A 13,388-nucleotide genomic window follows, 5' to 3' on the forward strand; every position below is an offset into this window, starting at 1 on the left:
GTAATTATTCTAACCGTATCCTCATGATCCTGTGTGAATGATATGTAGGAGGTTGTAGTATATCACTGGAATTATCATTTAAAGACAGTTCTTCTAACTTTGTGTTAATACATATTCTTGGGATAGTTTACATCTGTTTCAGGAGTGTGCCAGTTCAGTTCCTTCCATGTCTCTGTGACACTCTCCCATGGGTGAAACAAATCTCTGACCATTTGTGCTGCCCTTCTCTGTATACGTTCAATATCCCCTGTTAATCCTGTCTGATATGGGTCCCACACACTTGAACAGTATTCTATGATGGGTCCATGAATGATTTGTAAGAAATCTCTTTTTTAGACAGATTGCATTTCCCCAGTATTCAACCAATCAACTGAAGTGTACCACATGCCTTACCCACAACTGAGCCTATGTCATCATTCAATTTCATAACCCTACAAAGAGTTACACCAAGGTATTTGTACGAGTTGGCTGATTCCAACAGTGACTAACTGATGTTATAGTTATAGGATACTATGTTTTTTCATTTTGAGAAATGCTCAATTCTACATTTCTGAACATTTAGAGCACGTTGCCAATCTCTGCACTATGTTGAAATCTTATCAAGATCTGACTGAACATTTATGCAGCTTCTCTCAGATAGTACGTCATTATAGATAACTCCCATCTTATGCGAAAAGTCTGATTTTATTAAAATTGTCTGAAATCTCATTAAACTACAATATGAACAGCAAGGGTCCCAACACACTTCCCTGTGGCGCACCCGAAGTTACTTCTGCATCTGACAATGCCTCTCCATTCAAGATAACATGCTGTGTTCTACCTGCTAAAAAGACCTCAATCCAGTCACAAATTTCACATGATACCCTGTATGATTGTACTTTTGACAATAAGAACAGGTGCGGTACTGAGTCAAATGCTTTTCAGAAATCAAGACACACAGCATCTACCTATCTGCCATGATCCAAAGCTTTCAGTATGTGATGTGAAAAAAGTGCAAGTTGGGTTTCATGTGATTAATGTTTTTAAAAACCATGCTGGTTGGCATTGAGGAGGTCATTCTGTTCGTGATACGTCATTGTGTTTGAGCTCAGAATATGTTCTAAGATTGTGCAACAAACCGATGCCAAGAATATTGGATGGTAATTTTGTGGATCACTTCCACTACCTGTCTTGTAGATGAGTGTAACCTGTGCCTTTTTCCAAGAAGTGGGCACAGTTTTTTGTTTGAGGGATCAACAGTAGATTATAATTAGAAGAGGGACTAACTCAGCTGAAAATTCAGTATAGAATCTGTCAGGGATTCCATCGGGCCCTGGAGCTTTGTTCAGTTTTATGAATTTCAGCTGTTTCTCAACACCTGACAATAGCACTTATTTCAGTGATCTTTTCAGCGGTACGAGGGTTAAATTGGGGCAATTCTCCTGGGTTTTCATTTGTAAAGGAACATTGGAAAACGAAGTTGAGCATTTCAGCTTTTGCTTTGCTACCCTCACTTTCAGTTCCTGTCTTGTTCGCTAGGGACTGGACACTAATTGTGGTGCCACTAACAGCCTTTATGTATGACCAGAATTTCTTTGGATTTTGTGAAATGTAGTTTCATTGTATTCTGCTATGGTAGTCACTTAAGGCATCATGCATTGCTCTCTTGACAGCCAAACATGTTCCATTCTGCAGCTCTCTATCTATAGCCCTACGCTTGGTTGTACACCTATTGTGCTGTAACCTCTGTTTCTTTAGAAGTTTATTTACAGTGACTGTATACCATGAAGGTTTCCTCCCATTATGAACTGTTCTAGTGGGTACATATCTATCCAGTGTATGGTCAACTATTCTCTTAAACTTGAGTCTTAATTTTTCTGTGTGTACCTGACCTGTGCTGAAAGTTTCAGATTCCTCATTGGGACACGACACTACTAGTTTTTTAATCTAATTTACTGAATGTATATACCTAAAAACAAAGATGATGTGACTTACCAAATGAAAGTGCTGGCAGGTCGACAGACACACAAACTAACACAAACATACACACAAAATTCAAGCTTTCGCAACAAACTGTTGCCTCATCAGGAAAGAGGGAAGGAGAGGGAAAGACGAAAGGATGTGGGTTTTAAGGGAGAGGGTAAGGAGTCATTCCAGTCCCGGGAGCAGAAAGACTTACCTTAGGGGGGAAAAAGGACGGGTATACACTCGCACACACACACATATCCATCCACACATATACAGACACAAGCAGACATATTTAAAGACAAAGAGTTTGAATGTATATATCTTTCTGTTTGTTTTAGTAGTGTTTTGTACTTTTTACTCATCTTAAATTTAGATTAGGTCACAGAATTTGTTGCTAATTGTCACGATTGACTTTACTTCAGTAGTCGATTATAAGTTACGAAATTATATCGTGGTAGGATGAAGTTGTATATAGTGGGAATTGGTGAAGTGTGCTGGCAAAAAGAACAGGGCTTCTGGTCAGGCCAGTACAGGATTATCAATGCAGAATCAAATAGTGGTAATGCAGGAGTATCTTACAGTGACTAAGAAAAGAAGGATGCAGATAAACTGTTATGAAGAGCATTGTGAATGCATTATTGTAGCCAAAAGACACATGAAACCAACCCCCATGACAGTAGTACAAGTTTATAGATGTACTAGCCGCACAAATTATAAGAAGACTAAAGAAATGTTTACAGTTATTGGATTCAGAAAAAAATCCTTTTATTAGTCAAAATCACAACTTACTATTTTTGTTGATACTGTTTCCAGCTAATGTTGTTAGCCACCTTCAGATAACAGGAGAACAGTTTTTCCCCCGTGTGCAATCACTATGCGGTAGGACACATCAACATAAATTTTGTTTAAGCTGCATATCACAGTCTTAATGTATAGCTTGATGAAACATTAACGTAAAATCATCCGAGAGTAAGAGATCGTTGCATCCACCGAATAACAACGTTATATCAGTTAATCGCCACATATGCAGAGTGAGATCACAATTGAAACATTACATTATTTTAATGACATAGCACCAGCAAACAATGTGTAATTCTCACTCAGTTATATGAGGTTGTCAAATCCCCGGTGCAAGTATTGTATTACATAGACTCACTCCGAAGTTGCTACGATTTGGGCAATTTCCTTGTTGTTTACCAATGCTACATAACATGGATAACTCATTCTGTTAACTGTGATGTTCACACTGTTCATGTGGCTTCCATGTAATACAATACTTCCACAGTGGATACGACGACCTAATATAACCGAGTAGTGAAAACTATGTATTGATTTCTGGTGCTATCTCTCTAGAGTAACGTAATGGTTTAACTGTGATCTCACTGTGCACACTTGAAGATTATCAGATATGGTATTATTACACAGTGGATGTGATGATCTTTTAGTCTTGGGTGAGTTTACATTAATGTCTCATTGAGATTTACGATAAGATGGAACTGTGCATGTTACATAAAATTTATAATGACTTGTCCTATCAGTTAGTGATTGTACGCAATGGAAAAAATGGTATCCTGTGTTCTGGAAATGGCAACAACTTAAACTGAAATTTGTAATCAATAAAAATAATAAATTGTAATCCTGACCAATAAGGGATTTCTTCTGTATCCAGGAAATGTCAACAATTACAGATCGCGTATCTTCAACTGGAGCATTTCAAGAAGCAACAGGAAGAAGTATAATGAGATAAAAGAAATTACTCAGATAATTAAGGGAGCAAGAACTTAATACTGCTGGGGGGGGGGGGGGGGGCGGTGACTGAAATTAAATGGCAGGAACAGGATTGAGAAGAAAATGTGGTAGGACAACATGGACCGATGGAGAACAGTGAAAGGGAAAGCCACCTAGTAGAATTTGAAATGTAGCACAATTTAATTATTGCTGATATTTGATTTAAAAAGTGAAGGAAGGTTGTGTACCTTGAAGAGACCTGGAGACATCAGAAGGTTTCAAATAGATTGCACAGTGGTAAGACATAGATTTCAAAACCAGGCTTTGAACTGCAAGACATTTTGGACAAATGTGAGATCTGACCATAATGTATTGTTCATGAACTGCAGAAATGAACCGAAGAAATTGCATAATGAGATAGAACCGGGACAAACTGAAAGAGTCACTTGTCATCGGAATGGCAGGTCTTACCTAGGTCTGAGACGGCACAGGCTAAGCACCGGAGTGCTATTCCTGTTGTGAAGGTTGGATCTTCTTGTTGCCTTTCTTGATGGGTTGGCTGCAGTTGATTGTAAAATCAAGAAATTGAACAAAACAAGCTAGCAGTTAGTAATTCTGAAGTGGAGGGTCTGGACGGGTAGTACCAACACCCAGCATACTTCCGCCGCTCCTTCTTCATACCAGATGATTTTCTGAGTGGCTGCTTGGTATATTCATGGGGAGAGGGGCTCTACATCTTCCTCTTCCTATCTTCCTGATAAGGGTGACAGCATCTTGGGTGACTGTGGATCTGCTTTTTTGTGCACTGGATAACAAATCTGTGCAACTTTAGGTCCTTTAGCATTTGGTAGCACCACTCCATAACTGTTTCCACTCTTTGCCCCTCTGTCCCCGATGTGGTTGCAGCGATTTGAGTCGAGGCCTACATTGGGGTGCCTAATGATTGTGACACCTGCCTCTTGGAAGAGGCACTGTGGTGCAGGTATCACTGGGAGCAACTGACAGCTGCTGTTCCCTGGAAGCGCAATGTGTTGAGAGCAGCTTGCTGTGTGGCCACTGGCCCTTCTGCATAGGGGGCAGCTGGAGCAGGTGTTCCTCTTCTGGGGTGATCTCTGTGGCCTCCTTCCTCTCTGCAGTGGCCAGGGAAGCATCCATCTGTGCGGTGCTGTCTGCCCCTGCCATCTGACCAGTGAGGCGGGAGATGGTGGGGACAGGCATCTCTTCTTTGGTGGCCCTCATTGCCTGAGTGCACTTCATACATGCCACATTTTCTTTGCAATATATGGCAATGTGGCCAAGCTTCTGGCAGTGGTAGCACAGTTCCTTCCTTTTGTTGTTGCACTGGCCAACCTGAGCAACTCAGCTGCCAGGTGCTTCATGATGGTGGCAAGCAAGTGGGGCTTTGACGTACCTTTGGCTTCTTCACTTCCCTTTCTGCGACCAGATGTATGGATATGTAGGCAAATGAGACAAGCAACAATGGCGATGCGACCCACATAAATATAATGCTTTTCTCAAGACTTTTCTCATGCTCTTTGAAAGTTGCTTTCCGTTAGAATGTTTAAAACAGGGTACTAGCACAAACAGGCAGCCTGGGTGGCTGACTAGAGGGATAAGAATATCTTGTAGAACAAAGTGGCAATTATATCAAAACGTTAGAAACAGTCAAAATCTAAATGCAGCAGCCCATTACAAACAGTATTGTAAGGTGCTTAAAAATGTTATTAGGAAGGCAAAAAGTATATGGTGTGCAGATAGAATAGCTAAGTCTCAGGATAAAATTAAAACCATATGGTCAGTCGTAAAGGAAGTGGCTGGTCTGCAGAGACAGGTTGAGGATAAAGAATCAGTGTGTAGTGGGAATGTCCGTGTTACTGATAAGTCGCATATATGTACAGTATTTAATAACCACAAAATGTTACTGCAGAAGTTGGACCATTAAGGAGTAAGGGGAGTAGCTTACAATTGGTTCGCCTCTTACTTTAAGAACAGAAAGCAGAGGGTAATTCTCCGCAACATTGAGAGTGGTAGTGATGTTCAGTCCCAATGGGACACTGTTAAGTGGGGCGTTCCCAAAGGGTCGGTGCTGGGACCACTGCTGTTTCTTATTTATATAAATGATATGCCTTCTAGTATTACAGGTGATTCAAAAATATTTCTGTTTGCTGATGACACTAGCTTGATAGTGAAGGATCTTGTGTGTAATATTGAAACAGTAACAAATAATGTAGTTCATGAAATAAGTTCGTGGATTGTGGAAAATAATTTGATGCTAAATCACAGTAAGACTCAGTTTTTACAGTTTCTAACTCACAATTCAACAAGAACCGATATTTTGATCAGACAGAATGGGCATATTATAAGCGAGACGGAACAGTTCAAATTCCTAGGCGTTCGGATAGATAGTAAGCTGTTGTGGAAAGCCCATGTCCAGGATCTTGTTCAGAAGCTAAATGCTGCTTTATTTACCATTAGAACAGTATCTGAAATAAGTGACACTTCAACACGAAAAGTAGTCTACTTCGCATATTTTCATACGCTTATGTCGTATGGTATTATTTTTTGGGGTAATTCTTCTGATTCAAAAAGGGTATTTTTGGCTCAAAAATGGGCTGTTCGAGCTATATGTGGTGTAAGTTCGAGAACCTCTTGTCGACCCCTATTCAAAAATCTGGGAATTCTGACATTGCCCTCACAGTATATATTTTCTTTAATGTCGTTTGTTGTTAGCAATATTACCGTATTTACTCGAATCTAAGCCGCACTCGAATCTAAGCCGCACCTGAAAAATGAGACTCGAAATAAAGGAAAAAAAAAATTCCCGAATCTAAGTCGCACCTGAAATTTGAGACTCGAAATTCAAGGGGAGAGAAAAGTTTTAGGCCGCACCTCCAAATCGAAAGAAAGTTGGTCCATTGTAATATGAGACACAATTTAGGTCGAATGAATGACGATACAGCTACAGTAGTTTGGTTCGAGTCGTAAGCTTAACAGTTAAGCTTTACCACGTAGCCATTGCTATGCGTCAGGCGCTCCGTCCGTATTTATACGGGTACCCTTCCTTTTTCACGTGCTTCGTCTGGTTTGAATCGATTGCTTATTTTGCTTTGATCTGATAAGTGCCGTTTTCTTTGTTATAGGTGTTTGCGTCACTCTTAAGCTGAAAATGCATTACTGCACTGTGTCATGCATTGTTTGTCGCATTCTGATAGCGCGTGTTTACGGCCTGTCGCGGCTCCCGGCATGGCTTGCTTTTGTGCGCGCTACCGCCGCGTACAATTAAAAAAAAAAAAGAGAGGAATCGTCTCATTAGCGAAACAATGGCAAGAGACTGCTATTTGTTGTTACTTACACTGCTGCTTTCTTTGATAATGATCAACAAGAATAAAATAATAGACTGCGTATGATAGAACATGTTCTGAACGAGAGTTAGGCGAAAATTTTTCTCCGTTTGAAAATCTTTGCGGCCGCTTCTTTATTACATGAAATTCTGCACAGAAATTAGACATCTTAGATTTAAAAATCTAGTCACTTGCCGTGCTTCATTTCTGACTGCATCACTATTAGGCATAAGAATAATACGAAATACGAATATAAACATGACACGATACGTATATTCTTCCGCGTTTGCTGTTGTCTCACTCTAGTTTCGTAGTTTATTAGGCAGACAGGGTTTTAATGAGATAGCAGCAAACACGAAAGAATACATGGCAAAATGTTTATATTCGTATTATTCTTATGGTGAAGAGAGTACTGTATGTGATTCAAATTTCATCAGGTTCCTATTAGCAACGATCTCTTCTCACAGATAGGAAAAAATTCACAACGTAGAGTTGGCCATATTGACAAACATCCCAAACAGTCTTGCCAGTCAGATTTTCGTAGTACACTGAAATTGTGCTACATTCCAAGATGAACAATACGGAATTTGTATTTACTTCGTTGGATAATGTATGAAAATGCAGTGGTCGAAACTCGCGGCGGAGAAAAAAAGCTCGTCTTCCACTTTTTTTTTTAAAATTTATTTACTGACACAGAGGTTTTGGCGCCAGTATTTATCTTTGTGCCTACAAAGCAAGCCTGCGTAGCGCTACATATATTCGACGGCAGAACTTAGTTGTGGCGGCACGTACCAACATTTTTCATAACTTCCACTTGCTTTGCACTCGATTCTAAGCCGCAGGCGGTTTTTTGGATTACGAAAACCGGAAAAAAAGTGCGGCTTAGATTCGAGTAAATACGGTAGCCTATTCCCAAGAGTTAGCAGCTTTCACTCAGTTAATACTAGGCAGAAATCCAATCTGCATGTGGAATGCACTTCCTTGACTCTTGTGCAGAAAGGAGTGCAGTATTCGGCTGCATCCATTTTCAATTAGCTACCACAAGAACTCAAAAATCTTAGCAGTAGCCCAAACTCTTTTAAGTCTAAACTGAAGAGTTTCCTCATGGCTCACTCCTATTCTGTCGAGGAGCTCCTGGAAGAGCTAAAAAATTAAGCAAATTCCAGTGTTACATTGTTGATTGTCTTCATTTAAACTTACGACTTGTCACCTGAATATGTTTTTTTTTTTTTTTTTATATTTAATTTTATCTGTTTCTAATATCGTGTTATAATTTCATGTATTGACTCGTTCCATGACCATGGAGACTTCTCCTTAATTTGGTCCCACGGAACAATAAATAAATAAAATAAAATGAGTCGAGCACCAAAATGTAAACTGAAACAGTTTCAAAAGTAGCATTAGGTAATGGTTGACTTTAACAGGGGAAAGGAATACTATACAAGGCAAACTGGTAGCTTTGAGAGGTGAAACAATGAACGCAAAACAAGATCCAAATAGGCAGAAAGAAAAGACCCAGTAGAAAGCCTAGGATAATGCATGAGATATTGAATCTAATTGATGAAAGGAGAAAATGTGAAATTTCAGCAAGGGAAGCAGACAAAAGGGAATGTAGGATCTAAAAAAATAAGATTGACAGGAAGTGCAAAATGACTAAGCAGGAATGGGTTGACAAGAATGCAAGGCTTTTGCATCATGTGTGACTAGCTGAACGGAACAATGAAAGAGGACTTGGGAGAAAAGAGAAGCAGCTGTTTGAATATTAAGAGCTCAGTTGGCCAGCATGTGCTAGGCAAAGAAGGGAAGGCTGAAAGGCAAAAAGAATATAAGAATTTATACAAGGAGAACAAACTTGTAGATACTATTATAGAAAGAGAACAGGAGGTAGTCAAAGATGAGATTGGAAATATGATACTGCTAGAAGAATTCAATGAAGCACTGACTTGAGTTGAAACAACACCCTTGGAGAAAATGGCGTGCCCTCAGAATTAATGAGATCCTTGGGAGAGTACTCTATGACAGAATTATGCCCCCTGGTAGATATTACATATGTGGCGTGCAATGTACACTCAGACTTCAAGAAAAATACAATATCCCCCGTTCTAAAGAAGATACATATTGACTGGTATTGATGCCAAACTATCATTTTGATGATTCGTGGTTGCAAAGCACTAACACAAATTATCTACAGAAGAATGGAAATGCTGGTAGAAGCAGATAGTGGGGAATATCAGTTTGGAGTCCAGAAAAATGTAGGAAGTTGTGAGGCAATATTGACTCTTCGAATTATCATAGAAGATAGGTTGAAGAAAGGCAAACCCACATTTTTAGCATTTATATTCTCAGAGAAAGCTTTTGACTGTGTTGATTTGAAAACAATCTTTGAAATTGTGAAAATAACATGGATAAAATACAGACAACGAATATTTATTTACAACTTTTAGATACCAGACACCAATAATAAGAGTTGAAGGACATTAAAGAGGAGCAGTAGTTGAGAAGAGGGTAAGACAGGGTTGTAGCCTAACTTCAGTGTTATTTAATCTGTACAGTGAGCAAACAGTAGAGGAAACCAAGAAAACATTTGGAAAGAGAATTCAAGTTTGAAGTTTAGGAAGAACATATAAGAACTTTGAGGTTTGCCAGTGATCACACAATTCTGCAAGAGATGCAAAGGTCTTGGAAGATAAGTTGAACAGAATAGATATTGTCTTGAAAATAGGGTAAATGACAAACATGAACAAAATTGAAACAAGAGTAATGGAATGTAGTCTAGTTAAATCAGGCGATGTTGCTATGACAGCATTAGGAAACAAGACACTAAAAGTAGTAAATGAGTTTTGCTATTTAGGCTGCAAAATAACTGATGATTGCCAAAGTAGAGTGTATATAAAAACAGACTGACAATAGCAGCAAAAGCATTTCAGAAAATTGAAATTTGTTAATATCGAATATAAGGTCAAGGCTCAAAAAATATTTTATGAATGTATTTGTACAGTGTGTAGTTTTGTACAGGAATGAATAGTACATGATAAACAGCTCAGATGAGAAAATAGTAGAAGCTTTTGAAATGTGTTTCTGCAGAATAATGCTGAAAATTTGATGGGTAAATCAGGTAACTAATGAAAAAGTACTGAATCGAATCGGAGAAAAAGAAACTGTGGCACAGATTGACTAAAGGAATCAAGCATAAAAGAATTCTCAGTTTGGTAATGAAAGGAAGTGTGAGGGGTAAAATTTGTGGATGGAGACGAAGACTTGACTAAAGTATATAGGTTCAAATGGATGTAAGTTGTATTAGTTATGCAATAATGAAGGGACTTGCTCAGAGTAGGCTAGTATGGAGTGTTGTATCATACCAGTCTTTCGAACTGAAGGCCATAACAACAACATAATATGTTTAAATCATCCTGTATTGCAATGTTGGTGCTACACAACTTGATGCACTTATCCAATCTCTCTCGGTTTCCTCTTGACTGGAAATGTTCTCCACTGCTCCATATGATCAAATAGTAAGACTTAAGTTAAAGAGCAAAAACTATTAAAAAATGAGATTTCATGCTACAAGAACCTGAATGAAAATTACACTCTGCTCAGAGTATATGCATACTGAAACTTTTTGGATGTAAGTGAGACATATTGGCATTGATTTTGTGCAGCTATCTTAGCTATTAGTAGATGTGGAGAGCATTTTACCTGTTGAAGACATCGTAGTTCTTTCCATAATGTCACTATTTTAGAGATGGTAATGCAACAATTTCCTGAGGAATCAAATATAACTGCTGTGTGGTGTAGTTTAGATTGTTGTATAACTTAAGGCCACAGGGGTTACAGGAATAAAATATACATTCAAGGGAGAGTTCTCATCTGTGAAGTTAAGAAAACATGGTTCTGTTATAAAAGAATTCTGACACCCATTTCACACTAAGAATTTCCCTTCCATACAGTCTAGCCACCCTGATTGGTGCAGATGATGATGAGCAGTGATAAGTAGTTGCTCTGCAGATATGCCAAGGCATTCACAGACTGAAATTACCCTCCCCATTTTATCCAGAAACAGATCTCAAGCACCTTGTCTCCCCAGTCACCAGCCCATCAATCAACAGCAAAGGAGCACCTTGCCCTTTGCCTAATTACCACTCAAGACTGGGCCAACTGAATCATGTTCTTCACTAGGGTTTTTGACTACCTGTCATCATTACTTGAAATGAGAAATGTCCCACCTCAACGCTCCCACATTGATATTACACTGCCTGCCCAACATGTGCAATATCTTTTTCTATCCCTATTTAATCCCTGTTCACAACCCCTTGCCCCATGGGTTATATCTTTCAAATGAAAGACCTGTCCCATGCAAGATCTGTTCAAAAAATTTCCAGAACATTCGCAGTTTTGTGCCAATGGCGTGTTGGAGCTAAATGCTGTTGGCATGCCTGCACACACCTGTGTTTAATGTGTAACAACCAGAAGTCTCATTGTTGTATGTCTGTTTGTTATTGTTCAATGCTGTATTGAGTAGAACATTGAATCACACAGTTTGTGAATTTTGAGGTGGCAGAGTTGTGAGAGCAACATGTCTGCATTAAATTTTATGTGCAACTCAAGAAAACCTTTATGGAGACACACCAGATGATGCAGGAAGCTTACAGTGATGAGTATTTAATTCATACTCGGTGCTATAAATGGTTCACACGGTTTAAAAACGGCAAGACAGAAGTTAAAGATGTCCCTTGTTCAGGGTGTCCTCCGATGTCTGCTGACGCTTATGACTGAGATTGCAGAAGAATGTAATGTTTCAGTTGTATTATGTCTTGAAATCCTGACACAGCATCTCGTAATGCATCGTGTTGCTGCCAACTTTGTACCATGGCTCATGAGTCAAGACAAGAAAGATCTTCGCCTCGCCGTCTGTGAAGAGCTTTTGGATGGTGCAAACGAAAATGAGATGTTCCTTCAGAGAATCATATCTGGTGATGAGACGTGGTTCTATGGTTATGACGTTGAGACCAAGGTTCAACCTTCACAATGGGTCAGGAAAGATTCTCTAAGACCGAAAAAAATCTTGTGAGGTCAGGTCAGATGTCAAAGCTATGTTTTCTTTGTCTTTGAAGGATTATTCCATGATGAATTAATGCCCCAGGGACAAACGGTTAATCAGTGGTACTATCAGGACTGTTTGCGATGCCTGCGAGAAAATGTGAGAAGGAAAAGACCTAAAATGTGTCGAGACAAGTTACGGCACTTGCATCGTGATAATGCACCTGCACATTCCTCCCTGTTGGTGCATGACTATTGCACAAAAAATGAATCACTGTGCTGCTTCATCCTCTGTTCTCTCCAGAACTAGGACCGCAGACTTTTTTTTATTCCCAAAGTTGAAAACCCTGTTGAAAGGATGAAGATTTGCAATGATAGGGCAAGGCAAAAGAAAATTTGCAGATGGCGCTTCTCGCAATCCAGCAAGAGAGATACTAAGACTGCTTCCAGAAGTGGAAACAGCATTGGGAGCAGTGTATCAATTGTGGAGGAGAGTATTTTGAAGGATACCTTACACAATAAGGAAAGGTAAGTGTAGAAAAATTTTGTGGACAAAGTTGCAGAATTTTTTGAACAGACCTTGTTCATCCTCACTCTACTACCTACTCCAGCCCTATTAATGGCATCTCCTACCCGTCAAAGCTAGGCTTCCTGTAGAAGGAGATGTGTAGTGTGCCAACTTAGCTGCAACCAGTGTGTGACATTGTGTATGGACAAGAACACTAACAAGTGGTCTCCCCGCATGAAAAGCCACTGCCAAACTGTGGCCTAGAGACAACTGAACCATCCAGTCACCTGACATGATGTGCTTCAAATAATGACTGCTTCATAGTCTATGCCATCTTGATTCCTCCCAACAATACCAGGTTTTCTGAATTGTACAGATGGGAACTATCCATCCAGCATATCCTTTGTTCCCATAATCCCTGGGGCACAATTGTAGGTGGTCCCTGTCCTCCACTGTCTCCTGTCCCCTTCCCTTCTCCCACTTTAGCCCTACACACTCCATCTATCCAGTTGATGCACCTGTACGGTGTATATGTCTGCAGAATGTGAGTTCATGGTGCAAGACTCTGCTTCCACTGTGCTTGCTGTCTAGGGTGGATAGTCCTATCATCCGAGCATGGAATGCTCAAAAAAGTGTGAAGGAAGTTGAATATCGTTGCTCCCCACAACCTACGTGACTACATTGACATCTGTTGGCTTTTCTGGAACTACATGCGCCAAGCAGTTTTGGTGAACATAAATCCCAGCTGCAGATCTCTAGTGAGAGCTATGCACGTATGAAAGTGTGTGTTTTTTTTTTTTAATCGATATGTGGTGAAGGACACAGTC

The 13,388-nt window shown here is 39.6% G+C and overlaps 1 protein-coding gene across 3 annotated transcripts in view; it reads left to right on the top strand.

Moving 5' to 3' along the window:
• The window catches only part of LOC126186300 (germinal-center associated nuclear protein), a 304,544-nt gene that overhangs the window by 23,065 nt on the left and 268,091 nt on the right, over nucleotides 1-13,388 (top strand). The window lies entirely within an intron of this gene.

This window comes from Schistocerca cancellata, chromosome 1 (genome assembly GCF_023864275.1).
Source record: "Schistocerca cancellata isolate TAMUIC-IGC-003103 chromosome 1, iqSchCanc2.1, whole genome shotgun sequence".
Classification (NCBI taxonomy): Eukaryota; Metazoa; Arthropoda; class Insecta; order Orthoptera; family Acrididae; genus Schistocerca; species Schistocerca cancellata.